This window comes from Oryctolagus cuniculus, chromosome 13, assembly GCF_051225735.1.
Source record: "Oryctolagus cuniculus isolate XC-2025 breed Fujian yellow rabbit chromosome 13, ASM5122573v1, whole genome shotgun sequence".
NCBI classification, from domain to species: domain Eukaryota; kingdom Metazoa; phylum Chordata; class Mammalia; order Lagomorpha; family Leporidae; genus Oryctolagus; species Oryctolagus cuniculus.
In genome coordinates, this window is record NC_142879.1 from 108,911,273 (window position 1) to 108,932,012 (window position 20,740).

At 50.9% G+C, this 20,740-nt stretch overlaps 1 long non-coding RNA gene across 7 annotated transcripts in view; it reads right to left on the reverse strand.

The window, feature by feature from the left end:
* The window catches only part of LOC127487554 (uncharacterized), a 127,003-nt gene that overhangs the window by 88,443 nt on the left and 17,820 nt on the right, over positions 1 to 20,740 (reverse strand). For 2 of the 7 annotated variants that reach the window (XR_016219924.1, XR_016219929.1), the window contains 2 exons: positions 16,302 to 16,598; positions 16,049 to 16,193 (listed from right to left, as the gene is read on the reverse strand). The exons of 4 other annotated variants lie outside the window; for them this stretch is intronic. This is a non-coding gene — a long non-coding RNA (uncharacterized LOC127487554). Of the gene's footprint in view, positions 1 to 2,970; positions 3,069 to 16,048; positions 16,194 to 16,301; positions 16,599 to 20,740 lie in introns of all 7 variants that reach the window. One more of the 7 variants, XR_016219930.1, reaches the window with a different exon arrangement.

Here is a 20,740-nt window from a genome sequence, read left to right on the forward strand (position 1 = left end):
ATCACTATTTCGGTAAAAACTGCAAAATGCAGCATTTTTCTGGATTTCATTTATAAAAATAGAGTAAATCAAGGCAAAGACTGAAGGAACCACATTTTTCAAACTGCATTGTCAGGTAGAATACTTGAGGGGAAAGGCGCTATGATAAGACCACACGCTGCGGGCGCCACAGCTCACTAGGCTAATCCTCTGCCTGTGGCACTGACACACCGGGTTCTAGTCCCGGTTGGGGCACCAGATTCTGTCCCAGTTGCTCCTCTTCCAGGCCAGCTCTCTGCTGTGGCCAGGGAGTGCAGTGGAGGATGGCCCAAGTGCTTGGACCCTGCACCCCATGGGAGACCAGGAGGAAGCACCTGGCTCCTGGCTTCGGATCAGCGTGCCGGCCATAGCGGCAAATTGGGGGGTGAACCAACGGAAAGAAGACCTTTCTCTCTCTAACTCTGCCTGAAAAAAAAAAAAAAAAGAAAGAAAGAAAAGACCACAGGCTAACAAATATAAGGTTTAGAGAAGGTTTTCAGGAACATGATGAATTTGCCATCCCTTTCTAATTCAGAAAAAAACTGGATTAATAACAGACCCATGATTCTATGCAGAGTTCAGGGTTTTATTTGCTTAAAACACTACGATTCCTGGCAGGTGTTTAAACCACCACTTGTGACGTTCCCTACCCTGTATTGGAGGGCAGCCCACGCAGCAGCTTCACCCACTACACCACAATGCAGGGCCTGGTTTCCTGCATTCTTAATTCAATTGTTTATGGAGATCTTCGCTGTTGCAAGAAATAACAGAGGCATTCCCGGGGCCCTCACTCAGATTCTCCAAATGGTGACATTGTGCAAACATCGAAAACAGTATTGCAGCCAGGATACTGACATGCACACAGCCCACCAAGCTCACTCAGACTTCTTGTGTTACTGGTACTCCTGTGTGTACACATGCATGAATGTGTGTCCTTTCTATGACTGTATCCCACCTATAGGCCCGTGTTTCCACCACCACAATCAAAACGCTGAAGGGCTTCGGGGCAGGCGGATGGCACAGCAGCTAAGACGCCACCTAGGACCCCCACCTCCCTTATCTGAGAGCTTGGCTCAAGTCCAGCTCCCTGCTGACGCTTGCCCTGGGACTTAGGCATCTGGGTCCCTGCCACCCACATGGGAGACCTGGACGGAGTTCCGGGCTCCTGGCTCTGGGTCGTCTCAGTTCAGCTGTTGTGGACATCTGGGGAGTGAACCAGTATATGAAAGATCTCTGTGTGAGTCCCATTCAAATAAAGTAAGTAAACTTTAACAAAGTTTCCAAAATTCTGATGAGGGCTGATGTATCAATTTTTCCCATTATGGAGTGTTTTTATGTTTCATCTATTAGCTATTTGCCCAGCCCTAGGGTCCAAAGACCTTTGTCCTCTCAAAGTTTCATAGTTCTACACTTTATCGCGAAGTCTGTGATCTATTTTGAGTTAAATTTTGTATGAAGTGTAAGGTTTAGGTTGAGATTTACACTTTGCTTGGAACACCCAGTTGCCACTGAGCCTTGTGTTAAAAGGCCATGGGGTTACTCTGTTCTGTATGCCATTGCTCATGACTGACAGCTTGTATGGGTGCAGGAGGCTTGGGTGTTCCCACGGGAGCACAGGCTACGAGGCTGTCACAGGGTCCCGGGTGTTCAAACAAGCAGACCTGTGGTTCTACTTCCTGGAACAACCCAGCGGGAGCCACCAGGACTTGCCAGGGAGACCCGTGGCACAGGTCACCCAGAGACCCAGACCCCTTCGGCGTGCAGCCCTCCTATGGACGGCACAACGTGGCGCCCAACACCACATCCACATTCCAGGGAAAGGCAAGAAGCAGAGCACCAGGACAATCTGAAGTCACGCCCATCACCGGTCCACACTCGTAGTCTGACGGCCACAGCCAATGCAAGGGGCAGCGAGCACGCAGGTCAGCGAGTAGTCTGTGCCCCAGCCCTAGGGTCTCCACATTCCCCTCCCACATAAGCTCTTGCCTGGCATCTGTCATGGCGAAAAGTAACTGTGGTCACCTCGTGACTTGCTTTCCTAAACACGCATCGGAGTTGCTTTGCCTTAATGTTCAAAACTGCTCAGCAGGCCCCGCAAGAGTGGGTCTCCTCACTTTAAACCTTGTCGTTGGAGTCTTCCCCAGGCCAGGAATGCTGTCTCTGACTGCTGTTATGATTTATGTCAGAGGCGCTCTGGCCAGTGAGCTTCCTGTCCCTACAGTGACCACAGCCCCGACAAGGGCCCTCCCCAACTCAGCCTCACATTCTCTTCCCTGGATCTTTTTCCTGTTTCTTCTCCAAAAGATTCTTCTACTGTGTTTCCGCATCACTGATACGATTTTCCTTAGTGAGTGCCCTGTTCACCCATCAAAATTCTTGTTTTCTGTACAGCTCTTTTTAATTAATTCACTTATTTGAAAGGCAGAGTGATAGAGAAAGAGAGAGAATATAGAGTTTCCACCTGCTGGTTCACTCCCCAAATGGCCACAACAACCAGCACTGGGCCAGGCTGAAACCAGGAGCCAGGAGCTTCATCTGGGTCTCCAGTGTGGGTGGCAGGGGCCTGAGGATTTGGGGTGTCTTCTGCAGCTTTGCCAGGTGCATCAGCAGAGAGCTGATCGGAAATGGAGCAGCTGGCACTCGAGCTGGTGCCCATATGAGACGCCAGCACCCCAGGCAGCAGCTTAACCTGCAGCACCACACTGCTTGCCCTAAGAGTTGATTTTTAAAGAGATTCAAGGGTAGGGGGGTGGTGCCTGTATTCCCCAGGCTTCCAACCTGCCCAGATATTCTTCCTTGCAACTTAAAACGTCCAAGTGTCCCCAAGGTGTAGGACTTTAGCAGTCGCCCACAATGGAACAAGAGTTGCTGTGTGTCCACTGTGCCCCTTCCCCGGGCTTGGGGTCCCTGGTCCCAGTGCTGACTCTAAACCTGCCCCCAGGGAGAGCTCACCCGTCCACCACGCTGGCTCCCAGGTCTCCAAGGCACGGCCTGAAGCGGGCTCAGACGGCAATGGCAGGTCTTCACCCCAGACGTGGTGTGGGTTTCCCCTAATGTGAAAACCAGGCTCCAGAATGGTCCAAAGCAAGCAACTGGCTGTCACGAGATATTTCCCGGAGACCAGGGAAAGCGCGCTCTCACCCCAGACCTGCCCCGCGGGAGCCCAGCCCAGCTCACGTGCAACCCCCAGCCTTTCAGCGCCTCCCGGCCACTCCGGAATCTCTGCTGATTCAGGAACAGGGCTGCCGGGAGACCTCCTGGGGCCCGCCGGGGACAGAGCCAAGGATTGTGTTACCAGCGCAACACTTAATCACAGCAATTAGCCAGGGGGGGAGGTGTGGTTCCCAGGTCCTGGAGCACAGTTGGGCAACAACTTATGCAGGACACAGACCCTCGTAGCCGGTGTGGCAGAGGCCAGACGGGGGCCTCGAGCTCCCACCTTCCTATCTCCTCGCTGGTTTCCAACCTGGAGCTTCTACTCAGTAAACAGCAACAGCAAAACCCTGCTGCAGCCTGCGGTCTGGAACGCCTCCATCTCTCCCAGCCATTTTCCTTGGCCATTTGTGATCTCGTAAAACACGCTGGGCTCAGAGTGCTGGGCCAACCTGAAATGCTTTTAATTAATCCCTTGACAACACGAATCACACTGTCCCCTAAACACAGTCTCTGCTTTCACTTCGAGAAAAAGCACACGCGGCAGGACCAGGTGTGAAACCATGGAAGTGCAATCCGCATTCACAGCACCAAGGGGTCCCAGGGGCACAGCAGGGGACGGGCCTTGAGCTGGGCTGCGGTGGTCAGGAGGGAGGGGCCCCGGGTGGGAGCGCAGGGAACTGCCCCCGAACCTGTGGGACACACAGTAAAACCCACCCTGGAGGAGCACGGAATCTGGCTGAACACGCACACGAGGTGGCCACAAACGGCATCTCGGTGACAGTGACGGCTACGTGAGGATGACCAAGGCCAGAGACATCAGCGTGCCAGGGCTGCAAGAGGGTCCCCAGGCCAGCCAGGGCCAGGTGGGGTGCAGAGGAGGAGGGACCTGTGCGTTGCTGGGGATGACTCCACACTGAAGCAAGGCCACAGCTCACCATGACACGGAGGCCTCCACTCCAGCTCCCAGCCCAGCCCTCGGCCACACGGCAAGGCAGGCCCAGCGGCTCCCAGGCAGATTCCAAGGTGAAGGACACATGGCGAGGACACGACCCCTCCCGACACTCCCTGCTCCCCATGACGCAGAGGGGGCTCCACGTGGGCTGGTGGGGGCCTCCTGTCTGTCTGCCTTGTCCTGTGATTCCAACAGCTCTCAGTGACACTGCTGGGGAGGGAAGCCAGGAGGACGGCATGGAGCCCACCACAAGGAAGCAACAGGACAGCAGGAGGAGACAGAGGCAGCGGAAGACCTGTGAGGCCCCGAGAGGGACCAGGGACCAGCGCTGAGCACTGTCACCCTCACAGGCCCTGTCTTCCACAGACAGAAGGAGGAAGGGAGGGAAGGGAGACAGAAAGAGAAAGGAAAAAAAAAAAATGTGTCTTATTATTATCCCTTTTTTTTTTTTTTGACAGGCAGAGTTAGTGAGAGAGAGAGAGACAGAGAGAAAGGTCTTCCTTCCGTTGGTTCACCCCACAAATGGCGGTTACAGCCGGCGCACTGCACCAATCCGAAGAAGAGAGCCAGGTGCTTCCTCCTGGTCTCCCATGCGGTGCAGGGCCCAAGGACCTGGGCCATCCTCCACTGCCTTCCCAGGCACAGCAGAGAAATGGGAAGAGGAGCAACTGGGACAGCATCCGGCACCCCGACCGGGACTAGAACCCAGGATGCCGGTGCCACAGGCGGAGGATTAGCCAGGTGAGCCATGGTGCCAGCTTATCTCATTATTAATAATACCATACAGTGTATCAGAAAAAATATTTTATCTACATTTTCTTTTTTTTTTTTTTTTTTTTTTTTTGACAGGCAGAGTGGACAGTGAGAGAGAGAGACAGAGAGAAAGGTCTTCCTTTGCCGTTGGTTCACCCTCCAATGGCCGCCGCAGCCGGCGCGCTGCGGCTGGCGCACCGCGCCGATCCGGTGGCAGGAGCCAGGAGCCAGGAGCCAGGAGCCAGGTGCTTTTCCTGGTCTCCCATGGGGTGCAGGGCCCAAGCACTTGGGCCATCCTCCACTGCACTCCCTGGCCACAGCAGAGAGCTGGCCTGGAAGAGGGGCAACCGGGACAGAATCCGGCGCCCCAACCGGGACTAGAACCCGGTGTGCCGGCGCCGCTAAGCGGAGGATTAGCCTAGTGAGCAGCGGCGCCGGCCTTCTTTTCATGTTTTTAAAGAAACAGGGCCTGCATTGCAGCCAGCAGGTTAAACTGCTGCCTTCAACTCCACTGGCATCCCATATGGGCACCAGTTCAAGTCCCAGCTGCTCTACTTCCAGTCCAGCTCCCTGCTAATGGCCTGGGAAAGCAGCGGAGGATGGCCACGTGCTTGGGCCCTGCACCCACGTGGGAGACCTGGATGGAGCTCCTGGCTCCTGGCTTCAGATGTAAAAGCACTGAGGAGGCCAGTCAGAAATGTGGCATCTGGGATCGGGCGGCTTAGAAACAGGCAGTGTGAGGAGTTGCCGAGAGCAGAGAAGCGAGTGAGCCCAGCAAAGCGGGTAGGGCAGGAGGCGCTGGCAGCGAATACCCAGGCTTCCAAGGTGGCCGAGGCAGGGCTGGGGCGGGAGGGCAGCCTGCAGCAGCAGGGGAGGAGACGCACACAGACACGTGCGTCACTGTCATTCTTTCTTCCTGGGTCCACACTGCCCCAGACACACACACACACAGCTACACACACACCTACACACACACCATCACATCTATACACCTACACACACCACACACCTACACATACACCATCACATCTATACACCCACACACACCTACACACACACCATCACATCTATACACCCACACACACCACACACCTACACACACACCATCATATCTATACACCTACACACACACACACCTACACACACACCATCACATCTATACACCCACACACACCACACACCTACACACACACCATCACATCTATACACCCACACACACCACACACCTACACACACACCATCATATCTATACACCTACACACACCTACACACACACCATCACATCTATACACCCACACACACCACACACCTACACACACACCATCACATCTATACACCCACACATACCACACACCTATACACACACCATCACATCTATACACCCACACACATTATTCACATCTACACACAAACCTACACATACTAAACACACACCTACAAAATACTACACACACATACCACATACCTACACACACATCTACATACCACACACACCTATACACCACTCACACACCACACATACCACACCACACACATCATTCACATCCACCCATCTACACACACACATTATTCATATCTACACATACATACACACATACCACATACACCTACACATACACACACCATACACACCACACACCATTCACATCTACACATACACACATCTACACACATACCTACACACACCACTGACATCTACACATACACATACCACATCACACATACCACACAGACATCTACATACCTACACACACACACCTACATACACACCCACACACCACTCACACACCTATACACACATCTACATACCACACACCTACACACCACTCACACACCACACATACCACACACACCATTCACATCTACCCATCCACACACTCACATTATTCACACCTACACATACATACACACACCACATATACCTACACATGCACACCACACACCACTCACATCTACATACATAACTACACATGCACCACTGAAATCTACACATAGACATACCATATCACACATAGACATCTATATACCTACACTCACACACACACACACCATTCACATCTACACACCTATACACACACATTATTCACAGCTACACACACACCTATACACATACCACATATACCTACACACACACCTACATACCACACACACCACACCATATATACCACACACACACCACTCACATACACCATTAACATCTACACACACATACATATACCACATCACACATACCATACGCACCTACACATAAACATCTACATACCTATGTACACACCTACATATCACACACATACACACCTACACACACCATTCACACCTACACACACTTACACACAAATACCACTCACACGCATTACACAAACACCACTCACATGCACACATCCCTACATACCACACACCTCATACACATAAACCTATACACACACACCTACACACACATCACCCATCCACACCTACACGCCACACATATCTACACACATACTCACACACCACACACTTACACACAAATCACACATTCACATATATACCTACACACACCACACACATCTACACACCTACACATCACTCACACACACCTACACACACACCACTCGCACAACCATACATACACATCTACACACCTACACATCACTCACACCTACACACACACCACTCACAAACACAACCATACACACCTACACACCACACACACCTATACACATCTCATACACATAAACCTACACACATCACACCTACATCTACACACACATATACCTACATACCATACTCACACCACCCACACACATCTAACACACACAAACCTACACATGCATTTAAACACAAACACACCTCATATACATAAACCTACACACATATATACAATCGTACACACCACAGACACACCTACACAGACATAGTACACACACACATACATAGCAACTTGGAAAAACAGAACTTGCGGAAAGTCCACTATGGTCACAGCACGAGCAGATGAGAAATGAGACGTTTTCTTTCACATGAGAAGGTTTCCGCTTCGGGGACCTACTGGTGGTGCCGCTGAGAGCCCCGTGTACCCCTGGGGCCCCTGGTCCTGGCTCTGTCGGGGCAGGCAGTGAAGGCATCTGCGCAGTTAGGATTTGTTCTGAACGCCTCGTTCTCTGCACCCGTGTGTCTGTAAAGGAGGTGACCACTGCCGTGCACTGGAACACATCTCCCCCGAGACCCAGGAAGCTGGGTGTTTTGGTGCCATCACAATAACCCACTCAGAAACAGACGGATGTGTGGGTGACTGATGCATGAATAGGGAAGTGGCAGCTTCAGATCTCATCTGAACCACGCCCTGCAAGAGCTCCCAAAGAGCCACGCAGGACAGCCTGGGCCGTGTGCACACGCCTGCTACTGCAGGGAGAACAATTGTGCTAGTGCAGCACCCCAGCCTCTCACACACCCCAGTACCACAGCCTGGGCCGTGTGCACACGCCTGCTCACTGCAGGGAGACAGCTGTGCTACTGCGGCATCCCAAAATAAAACCTCAAGCACCCAAAGAGAAAACCTCAGGCTCCAACAAAAGGACCACGAGGCAGACAGCAGACTTCTGGGCAGTGGTGATGGAAGACTGGCAGGAGTGGAGCAGCCTGGGAGGCCGGCACTTCCTGTCTGCACACAACTGGGAACTCAGCATTTTTCCAATAGGAAAAATTTCCAACAGAACATTAAAAAGGAGGAAAATGGGTCCAGCAAGAGATTCAAGGATATGAGGAGAAAAGGAGAGCCAAGAAATCGTTCTGCACGTGAATAAACTAAGCACAAGAAATGTGAATAATAAGACAACACCGTGGACATCCGATTTGTGTGGCTCACAAAGCAGACGGGGCAGCAACAGCACATGGGCAGGACATGGGGTCACCTGTTTGGCTTTGCCTTTTCCCACAGCAGCTGGGGAGTTACTGGTTTTTGTTTTTTCATTTAGTAAGCATAGCTTCAAAGGAAACCCACAGAGAACGGAACTAAAATGCACATCCCTATGGTGGGAGATGAAACGAAAGAGCCGGGGGAGGGACACAGAAGGCAGCCAGAAAGCAGCAGGAGTCTGGGGGCGCGGGGGGCTGCGGTGGTGCAGTGGCCAGGCCTCCACTTGGTCACTGGTGTCTCACACTGGCGTGCTGGGGCTGGGTCCTGGCTCTGCTTCTGACGCAGCTTCCTGCTAAGGTGCACCCTAGGAGGCAGCTCGCGACGGCTGCCGCCCACATGGGAGACCAGATCAAAGTCCAGCCTCCTGGAATTCCTGGCTGTTGGCAGGGATTTGGATAAAAGATTCTCTCTCTCACCCTCCCCCCTCTCATTCTGTTGCTTCACCTTTCAAAGAAGTAAGTTTAAAAACAGAGCAGGTGCGGGCATTTGCTCCAGCAGTTAAGATGCCGTTTAAGACACTGCATCAAACACGGCCGTGCCTGGGTTTAATCCCAGCTCTGCTCCTGATCCCAACTTCCTGCTAATGGACAGCTAAGCAAATAGCAAATGATGGTTCAAGTCCCTGAGTCCTTTACATTCACACGGGAGACCTGGATTAAGTTCTTGGCTCCTGGCTTCAGCCTGGCCCAGACCCGGCTGTTGTGGGCACTGTAGGAGTGAACTGGCAGAAGGGACATCTCTCTGTGTCTGCATTCCCCCCCCCACTCCATCTCTCCACCTCTCCATCTCTCCCCCTCCCTCTCCCCTCCTTCCATCTCTTCCTCTCTCTCCCCCTCTCTCTCCCTCCTTCCCTCTCTCTCTCTCCCCCTCTCTCTCCCTCCCTCCTTCCCTCTCCCTCTCTCCTTCTCTCTTCCTCTCTCTCTACCTCTCTCCTCCCTCTATCTCCCTCTCCCCCCTCCCTCCCTCCCTCTCTCCCTCCCTCCCTCTCTCCCTCTCTCTCTCTCTGCCCCTCCATGTGTGTCTGCCTCTAGAATAACAGTAAGAATCAGGCCAAGCAGGGACTAAATAAAATGGATGCCATAAATCCAAAGACAAAACTCACCGTTAAGAGACATGGGACAACCACAATCTCTTTGGACGAATGAGTTCTGGTCATGAAAAAGACAGAAAACAAGACCGAGGGGGAAAACAGCCTGTGGACGGAGGACCCCTCATGTGAAATGCCTGGAACCAGAAGCGTTTCAGACTTCAGACATCGGAATACTTACTCACACATAGGGGGCATCTGGGGCTGGGACTCAGGTCTGAGTGCAAAGTCTGCCTCTGCCTCCTGTACACTGCACACACAGCGGCTGCACATCGTGCACAGTGCTTCTGGTGCCTTAACCACAGCCCGGCCCACAGGTCAGGGGTGGAATCTCCCACCTGTGGCATCGCCTCAGCGCTGAATTCTAGAGCTTTCCTGACTTGTTTTTTGAGACTGGGGATGCTAACTAGAAATGCAAACAGGCACCGTCCTGGCTCAGCGGCTGCATACACCTCAGGCCTGTGAGACCCACGTGGACCTTACTTCCTAACTCGCAGACAGCAGCGCCCCACCTGTGCAGAGGTGAGGCCCGTGAGGGACAACAAGGCGAAGTGCCCAGCATGGAACCAGGCACTGGACCAGGACGGCCATGGAGAACCCCTGGTGGGTGTGACCCAGGGCAGCCTCTGTGCTGTGAAAACCCTCGGGCGTGCAGAGCGGGTGGACGGAACTAAGGAGGGGAGGGGGGAGGGGTGGGAAACGGAGACACGTGAGCAAGGCCAGGGACAGGACCGGGCAGCTGACTTGCAGGCCTGGGGAGCTGTCTCCGTGGCCTCCGGTTCCTCTTCCCCTGCGGGTCCCTCCAGGATGTCCTGCTGGAAGCTGATGGCTTCCATGAGAAAACACCTGGCTCTGCAAGCAGCTGTGTGCACTCGTCTCATTACAACTACGCTCTCGGAGTTGGGGCACTAATGTGTGTCCCCAGCAACATCACGAAGGTCCAGGAAAATGTGTGCAAGGAGCAGCCCGCGGGCCAGGGCACTTGTTTCAGTCGGTGCCGAAACACAGCACGATCTAGGCAGGCAAGGCTCAGTGCCACAGCAGACGCGTCAGCACTCACTGTCGCTGGCTTCCCAGCTCACATGCACACAAGCACACAGACACATGCACACACACATGCCATACACACACATGCACACAAGCATACACCATAAACAAACCATACACACATTGCACACAATCAGACATGTGCACACAATGCACACATACCAAACATGACATCAACATGCATGCACACAGCATACATGCATGCACACATGTACACGCATGCACCATATATAAACCATACATACACATGTACATACAGCACATGAACAGACACATGCACACACACAAGCACACACACCATACTTCACACATACACACACCCATGCCACACATACACTGCATGTGCACGTACTGACCAGCACGTGAATTTTCTTTTTATTTAATGAACATAAATTTACAAAGTACATCTTATGGATTACAATAGCTTCCCCCCCATAACGTCCCTCCCACCCACAACACTCCCCTCTCCCACTCCCTCTCCCCTTCCGTTCACATCACGATTAATTTTCAATTATCTTTATATACAGAAGATCAATTTAGCATATATTAAGTAAAGATTTCAACAGTTTGCATCCACACAGAAACACAAAGTATAAAATACTATTTGAGTACTAGTTATAGCATTAAACACCTAAGAGTAATTGTGTATTAATTACAGAGTTCAACCAATAGTTTTAAGTAGAATATAAAATGCAACTTTTGTATTGTTGTGGCTTCCCCCCCAACCTCCCTCCCTCCCGTGGCCCTCCCCTCTCCCACTCCCTCTCCCATCCCGCCCTTCATTGAGTTTCATTTTCAATCACCTTCATATACAGAAGATCAACTTAGTATATACTAAGCAAGGATTTCAACAGGCTGCACTCACACAACCGCACAAGGTATAGGGTATTGTTCGACTAGTAGTGTTGTATTTTAAGTTTCATAGTAGAACACATTAAGGACAGAGATCCTACGTGGGGAGCCTGTACCCAGTGACTCCCGTTGTTGATTTAACAACTGGCACTCTTATTTATGACGTCAGCAATCCCCTGAGGCTCTTGCTATGAGCTGTCTAGGCTATGGAAGCCCCTTGAGTTCACTGACTCTGAACTTGTTTAGTCAAGGCCATATCACAGTGGAGGTTCCTTCCTCCCTTCAGAGAAAGGCGCCTCTCTCCTTTTAAAAATTTATTTAAAAGGCAGAGAAGCAGAGGCCAAGATCGTTCATCTGCTGGTTCACTCGGTGAACGCCCAAAACAGCAAAGGCTGGGCCAGGCAGAAGCCAGGAGCCCAAACCTCAATCTAAATCTCTCACGTGGGTGGCAGGGACCCAAGGACTTGAACCTGCTGCCTCCCCGGGTGTGCATTAGCAGGAAGCTGGAGTCGGAAGCAGAGACGGGGCTTGAACCCAGGCACTCTGATACAGGGTGCAGGTGTCCTAAATAGTGTCTTAACCACTGTGCCAAACGTCCATCTCCAAAATAATTATCTGAACATACCCACTACCAACACACAGATGTCCTTATATCTGGCTTTATAATTATTCTGTTTTTATATTCCTTGCACTCTACACCGTTTTTGAATCATGAATGCAAGTCCTATCAATGTAAAATTTATTTTAAGAATAATTAAATATATTCTTAAGGGCTTACATTATTCAAATAATATTCTATGCTTGAATCTGCCCTGAGTAATGAATTCATTTATGTACCTTGAGAATACAGTGATTGTAATTTGATAACTATAAAAATCCTCTCTCTCCAAACACAGTGAAATGTTCTATTACATTATTATATTGTGTTCATGGCCAACTTACAGCTGTATAATAAAAACCATGTTTCTGTGGAGGCCATTGAATACTGTTGAATTTAAATACGAAATCTTGGGCACAAAAAAGCCAACACTCACAGAGCACACTGTAACTCTGAGCGATCTGCATATCTTTATGCCAATATGCAGCACTCCAGCGTCTTTTCCAGTATTTTTCAAATTCAGTAATGAGACTACAAGACTTGAACTTCTCACCACTTCCCTGGTAGCACAGTGAAAACAAAGCTAAAGGAGGAAACTCCCTCAAACAGTGTGGGTGTGCACACATGTGAATGTATCAGATGTATGTACATGTGTGTGCACATGTGAGTGCATGTGTCATAGGATGTATATGCATGTGTGAGGCTGTGGGTACACACGTGTGACAGTGTGCATGTGGAGGATGTGTGTACATATGTGAGTGTATGTCAAAGGATGTGTGTGAACATGAGTGTGTCAGAGGTGTCTACACATGAGTGTGTGCACATGTGTGTGTCAGAGATATGTGTCTCTATCAGAAAATGCATGTGCGCATGTGTGTGTTAGATGATGTGTATACATGTGTAAGACTGTCTCAGAGGATGGTGTGCACATGTGAGTGTGTCAGATGAGTGTGCATATGTGAGTGTGTCAGAGGATGCATGTATAAATGTGTGTCAGAGGATGTCACACGTGACTGTCTCGTAGGATGTGTGTGCACATGTGTGTGTATGCCACAGGATGTGTGTGCACATGTGAGTGTGTCAGAGGATGTGTATCCGTGTGTCAGAGGATGCATATGTACGTGTGTGTCCGATGATGTGCGTATGTGTGAGATTGTGGGTTAGGTGAGTGTGCATGTGTGTAGAGGGTGTACACATGTGAGAATTTGTGTGCATGTCTGTGTTAGAGGATTGTGAGTGTGCATGTGTGTCAGAGGATATGTGTGTACAGGTATGTGTTGAGGATGTCTGTGTGCATGCATGTATATACTAATGCATGTGTGTTTGGAGGTGAGGTGGTATGTGTGTGTATTGGTATGTGTATGTTGGTGTAAGTTTGTGTGTTTCAGTATATGTGCATGTACAGTGTGTGTGTGTGTGTTGGGAGTATGTATCAGTGTATATACATATCAGCATGTGCACGTGTGTGATGGGTTTCTGTCTGTTGGGATGTGTACATTGGTTCTATGTATGTTGGTATGTGTGTGCGTTGCATGTATTTCAAGTATGTATTTAGGGTGTATGTGTGTGTATTGGAGTGTGTGTTGGTTTATGTATGTTGAGGTTTGTGTGTATATATGTATTGCATATGTGTCCCTTGCATGTGTCTGGTGTTTGCATGTTGGGAAGTATGTTATGGGTGCATTGGCAATGTACTAGATGTGTGTTAGCAGTGTGTGTATGTGTGTCAAGTGTGTATACATGTGTGTATATATGTGTTGAATGTGAGCTGTGTGTGTTGGTGTGTATATATTGCATGTACATGCCTCGTGTATGTGTGTCTCATGTGTCTCAGGCACGTGGGGGGTATCAGGTGCATGTGTGTCAGGTGTGTGTATGTCTCGTGTGTGTTTCAAGTGTGTGGGAGGTATTCTCAGGTGTGTGTCAAGTATGTAGGGGTATGTGTGTGTCAGACATGTGTGAGGAGTATGTCTCAAGTGTGTGTGTACCAATGTAGGGGTATCTGTGCGTCAGGTGTGTGCCTGCAACTGGGTAATCCAGCAGCCAGCTGCCTGGGGAAGCACACAGCATGGACCATTTGTGTTTGGGCTCCCACACTAAATACCATCATTTATTTTTTAAAGATTTATTTATTTACTTCAAAGTCAGAGTTACACAGAGAGACGGAGACGAGGGAGACGAGGCAGAGGGAGAGGGGGAGAGGGAGGTCTTCCATCTGCTGGTTCACTCCCCAGATGGCCACAACAGCTGGAGCTGCGCCAATCCGAAGCCAAGAGCCAGGAGCTTCCTGGTCTCCCACGTGCGTGCAGGGACCCAGCAAGTTGGGCCATCTTCTACTGCTTTCCCAGACCATAGCAGAGAGGTAGATCAGAAGTGGAGCAGCTGGGACTCGAACTGGCGCCCATATGGGATGCCAGTACTGCAGGCCGCAGCTTTATCTGGTACCCCACAGCGCCAGCCCAAATACTGTCTATATTTATAAAGTGCATTGCTGAGGTTGCGTCTTTTGTCAAAAACATTTCCAAGAAATGAAGTTTATGTTGAATCAACAAATTAAAAACGTTCTATGAAAGATGACCCTTGAGAAAGGCCTGAGGGTGGGTGGGGCTCTAGCGGTACCCACACCCTGAGCACACCCTGGCTGTCCCTGACCCAGCCGTGCGGTGGGGCCATGGGCTCAGGCAGCTGTGCAGGGCTGGAGATGGCACCTCTGATCTCTCGGTGGCCTATGCTGGCCTCCAGGGTCGTCTCTACTGGCCATGGGGTAGGCAAGTGAACAGTGAGACTCCAGAAACTGAAAACATGCAGAAAACGGCCTGGCCCAGGGACAGGGACCACGCTGGGTCACCCAGGTGCAAAAGGAGCAGTGACTGTGCTGTGTGCCTTCCCCCAGCTCATGCGTGCCCGTGTGGAGGCCATGACTTTGGTTGGGGCAGGGGCATGTCTGGCCACATGGGGACCCTTACCTAGCCTTCTATAAGAATGGGCTTAGAGGGACTGGCACTGTAGCACAGCAGGTAAAGCCACCACTTACCACTCCAGGTCCCATATGGGCACTGGTTCACATCCTACTGCTCCACTTCCAATCCAGCTCCCTGGATGACAGCTCAAGAACCCCACCCCTGTCGACCACGTGCAAGTCTCAGATACAGCTCCAGACTCTGGCTTCAGCCCTTGCAGCCATGTGGGGAGTGAACCAGTAGATGGAAGATATTTCTCTCTCTCTCTCCCTCTCCCTCTCCTACCCTCCCTCCCTCTCCTGTGTGTGCCACTCTGCCATAATTAATTAATTTCAAAAAACACCAGGCAGCAGCAGGTGACAGCTCCCTCAGCTCCACCCACCTGTGTATCTGTCTGTAACAGGGCAGCCATACAAGAACCCCCCAGGGAGAAACAAGCCAAGCCCACGCACAGAAAACACTGGGATGCAGCACACGGCGTGCTCACGGGGCAATGGATGACAACACACAGGACTCGGGCTGCTTGTTTACCCAGCTATTCCGGGTATGCCTGGGGACTGCTCCTGGTTCACTGGGCAGGTGCAAAGCAAGCCCTGCACTGCAGAGGCCTGGGTCCATCACAAGACGGTGAGGCGAGCAACGCTCTGTCTCTTTGAACCTGGGTTTCCTCCTCTCTTCCCAGCATACCTCAGCGCTGTCGTGAGAATCCAACGAGAATACTTTTGTCGCCTACCTGGTGCCAGTTACTGGAGCTTGGCCCCGGCTGCTGCTTTAGAGGGGCTGCCGGTGGGGCAGATCACAGAGCCAGCATGTGCAGTGCTGGGGTAGGCGTGGTGCCCAGGAGCGGCAGGAGCTGGGTGCCTTGCCGATCGGTATTCCTAGGGTGTGGTGCAAAGTCATCAGCAGAGGCTGGGAACGTATTTCAAAGTTCAGAGAGGCATCTAAAGCAAGCAGGCTAAATGTTTAGGCAATGAGCTCCAACTCACCTGTGAAACCAACAGGATCAGAAACACCTGCATGTGGGCACGCAGAGGACAAACAGAAGACACACTCGGGCACTTGCAACCCCTAGCAAGCGTCGGGCTCAGTGACATTGCCGTACACGTCTCCAGTCTCTAGCCCCGCTTCTTTCTCCTCCATCCGCGCTGGCGCAGTTCCAGTCACTCCCTCCAGCGTGGGCCCTTGCTGCGACTGCCGGTCAGATGGCACTGGGTGTGTGGCTCAGGCTCACCGGAAGCCTCCTGCTTCACACACCTGAAGGAGCAGGTGGCTCACACGTGTTCCTGACACACAGAGAGTGTGAGGGCTCTTCAAAGGTTCACAGGAAAATGTGTGTGATGAAAACACGATGCGTGGTTCAAAACCTTTTGCACCAAAATCAGAATCAATCTGTCCTTTAACTCCATTCGCCACACACTTCTTGAAGCACCAGCCCATATCTGACTTCCTTAGGCAAAGGAACCTTTCTCCCTCAGAAGAGAATTTTTCTGTACCAATAAGAAACTTCACACCACCCTCTGGAAACACCTTGGGTACGCTGCGACATTTACTCCTGTCTTGCTCAAAACTTACATAGAGGGGCAGGAGTCGGTGCAGCAGGTAAGACCCAACTTGGGATGCTTGCATCCGATATCAGAGTGCCTGCATTCCCACTGCAGCTCCCGCCTGCTGCTTCCCTCCCCAAATGCCCACAACATCCAGGGCCAGGCCAGGCCAAAGCCAGGAACCCAGAGAGCTACATCGGGGTCTATGTGGGCGCAGGGGCCCAAGCACTTGGGTCGTCCTCTGCTGCTTGCCCAGGTGCATTAGCAGGGAGCTAAACTATTAAGTGGAGCAGCCGGGACTCGAACCAGCGCTCCAATAAGTGATGCTGGCATCGCAGGCAGCAGCTTAGCTCACTGCACCACAGTGCCAAGTCCAATAAATAAGCCTTTTAAAATCATTCAGGTCACACCCAGCAGCTGACAGAGTACCCGCAAGTGTGAGGAAGCTTGTCTCCTAAGAGTCAAGGACTTCTGATGTGCACCCTTGAACACTAAGAAGCCCCAGGCAGGTCCAGGACATACGTCCTGTAACCATATGTAAATGCCTTGCAACAGTAGCAGATATCAGCCTACATGTGAACAACTAAGACAGGAAAGTCACCACTCCTGGATCTCATCTCCTTCCACAATGCCCTGGACGAGGGGCGGAGAAAACCAGACACCCCAGCTCAGAGGACAGCCTTCTGCCCCCAGGGGCTGCTGCCTGCCCAATGATCAATGGAGAAAGACTCCCTCTTTCCATTTCCTGATGATGTCTGCAGCTGAGTATCGAGCGGACTAGTTCAAGGACGTTTGTCACAGCAGATACAGAGAGACCAGGCTCCCAATTCAGCTCTGAAGTTTAAATGCCAAACACTCGGAGACGTAATTACCTGAACTTAAAATCATTCTGAGTCCATCGCTCTGGCTAGGGGTGCGTCAGACCAGTAAGTGAAGTTTGAGAAACACAGGGCTGCGGGCAGAGGGAGGAATCGACCTGCCCCACGACACCAGGCCGGAACCTATCTGCTGACAGGTTGCCTCCGGCTACCGCACGGGAGAGAAGAGCAAGGATTCCCCACGTGTTCCAAGAATCACAGGCCTGAGTCACCGACTCTCCGACCCTGGAGTCGTCTCAGACTTTGCCACGAAGAACGTTCTAGTAGGTCAGGGTTTCAACATCCGGACAGCAGCTTCTCCAGCTTGAACTTAACTCGGCGACTGACTGCGGAGACCTGAAGATCATTTGCTTGCTGCCATCAGCAAACGCCCAGAGCAGCACAGACGCCTGACTTCATTTCCGAACGCACGGGCAGGGACCCTCCATGCCTCCTTCCCCCTACTGCTCACCTACTGTGTCCTCGCAGTCAAAGCCTGCGTGCAAGCGAGAAGGCAAAGTCACAGACTGACAGCTGTCAGACTGCTCACAGGAACTCTGGGAGTCCCTGACCGAAGGGCAGGATTCACACACCCCTAATGCACCCTGCCCCACTGAGCCTCCACACCCCTTCCCCTGGGCGTGTGCAGAAGTCCTCGCCAGCAGCCGGCCCCGGAGCTGCCCCCACACCCAGCTGCCAGCCACACTCTCTCCCAGTGATGAGCTGATCACACACAGTCCACACCAGAAGCCAGCTGGGCTCAAAAATGGAAGCGAATGTCCACACGGCCTAAACATAGGATTCTATCCAAGACCAGGGAGAGGCTGAATTCTGGCATGTTACATGCATTCAAAATACTTACAGTGCCTACTGCTTACATATACACACACATGCACATATACACACAGGTGCACACACATACACACACCAACCTGCCGGGGAACCCAACTTACATATACACACACGTGCACATATACACACAGGTGCACACACATACACACACCAACCTGCCGGGGAACCCAACTTACATATACACACGTGCACATATACACACAGGTGCACACACATACACACACCAACCTGCCGTGGAACCCAACTTACATATACACACATGTGCACATATACACACAGGTGCACACACATACACACACCAACCTGCCGTGGAACCCAACTTACATATACACACACGTGCACATATACACACAGGTGCACATGCCAACCTGCCGTGGAACCCAACTTGTCCCTAAGAGGAAAGACGGGAATCCTGCTGACTCTCCCACTCTTGCCAAACGCTAAGCAAAGTAAAGCAATCCCAGGTCATTTGCAGCCTAATAAAACCTCCCTATTTATTTTATGGATTTAATCAAGGCCACATGAAGGAAACAGGAAATGCAAATCCCAGATGCGTGAGAAAATAAGTCAGTTCCACTCGGGATGCTAAAACCAGTCGCAATACCAAGAAGATGTAGAATGAGCTTCCCTCTTGTTGAAGTTTTGCTTATAGAACTTTCTCCCTTAGAACAGCCACCCTGCATTTCAAAGTTTGATCACCAAAACAAACGACATGGCATCTTGTCCACCAGACGGGTGGGACTCCTGGAGATATACCTTGAGGGTACTTCAAAATGTCTGGGATAATTGAATTAAAAGGTAAATTTATTTTGGTGCAAAAAAAGCAATTTGAAATCCGTGCCTGCAAAGAGTTTTCAAGAAGCTTATGACAACGCGTGTTATGAAAAAGCTAGGCGTGGATTTCCATCTTTTTGCAGTGAAATCTTCACCTTTTCGTTCCTTTTTCCACGACCACTTTGCAGTGCCCCTTCCACCCTACACAAGGCATCTCCGTAAGCTGCAGTCAGGATCCAGGAAGACTCACTCTAAACTCAAGGGATTTCACAGGCCTGAAAAGCGAGAGGTCAGGAAAACTGGCTTTCACTTACTCTGGCTAAAGCCACGGGTAAATGTGCCAAAAGAGGAAGCTCTCACAAAATATTTGCCTTGCCTCTCAAAAGTAAGAACTCGAAAATTCCAGTTTCTCAGGGCTGGCGTTGTGGCATAGAGGGTTAAGCCGCTGCCTGAGATGCCAGCATCCCATAAGGGTGCCTGTTGGAGAGCCCATCCTGCTCCCAGCCGATGGCCTGGGAAAGCAACAGAGGAGGCCCACGCGCTTGGACCCCGGTCCCCACGGAGGAGACCCAGAAGAAGCTCCAGGTGTCTGGCTTCTGTCTGGCACAGCCCTGGCTGTTGCAGCCATTTTGAGAGTGAACCAACAGTACAGTATCTCTCTCTTTCTCTCTCTCTCTGTAACTCCACCATGCAAATAAATAAATAATAAATAAATCTTTTAAAAATTTCAAGTTTCTAAATATAAATAAAATTCTACTGCCACAAAAAAAATTGCTACAAGAAGATGAAAAGAAAAATAACTGTCCTATGGCTTTACTTAATCACCCTCATCAGGGCTGGCATTGTAGAACAGCAGGTAAAGTCACCACCAGAGACCCCAGCATCCCATGTCGGGTGCCAGTTCATGCCCTGCCTGCTCCACTTCCTGCCAGTGGCCTGGGAAAACCAATGGAAGATGGTCCAAGTGTTTGGGGCCCTGCCACCCACACGGGAGACACAAATGTAGCTTCTGGCTTCGGCTTGGCCAAGCAACAATGAACAATGGAGCCATCTAAGGAGTGAACCAGCAAATGGAAGCCTTCTGTGTGTGTGTGTGTGTGTGTGTGTGTGTGTGTCTCCCTCTCTGTGGCTCTTTCGAAAGAAATAAAATAAATCTTAAAAAAAAAAAAAGAAACCAGTCTCACTTTTTCTGCACAGTGAAACACGCACGCACGCACACTTTGCTAGGTGCTGGGATACGAGGCTAATTGGATGTGACCCTCCCATCAAGGAGTTCACTCTCTGAGAAGAAAGAAAAGCAGAATGAAATTTAGGGCGGTGTGATACAACCTGATTGGACATCTGGGAGCTCAGACGCTCCCCTGGGTGAAAACAAGGAAACAATGCTTGCGATGCCGG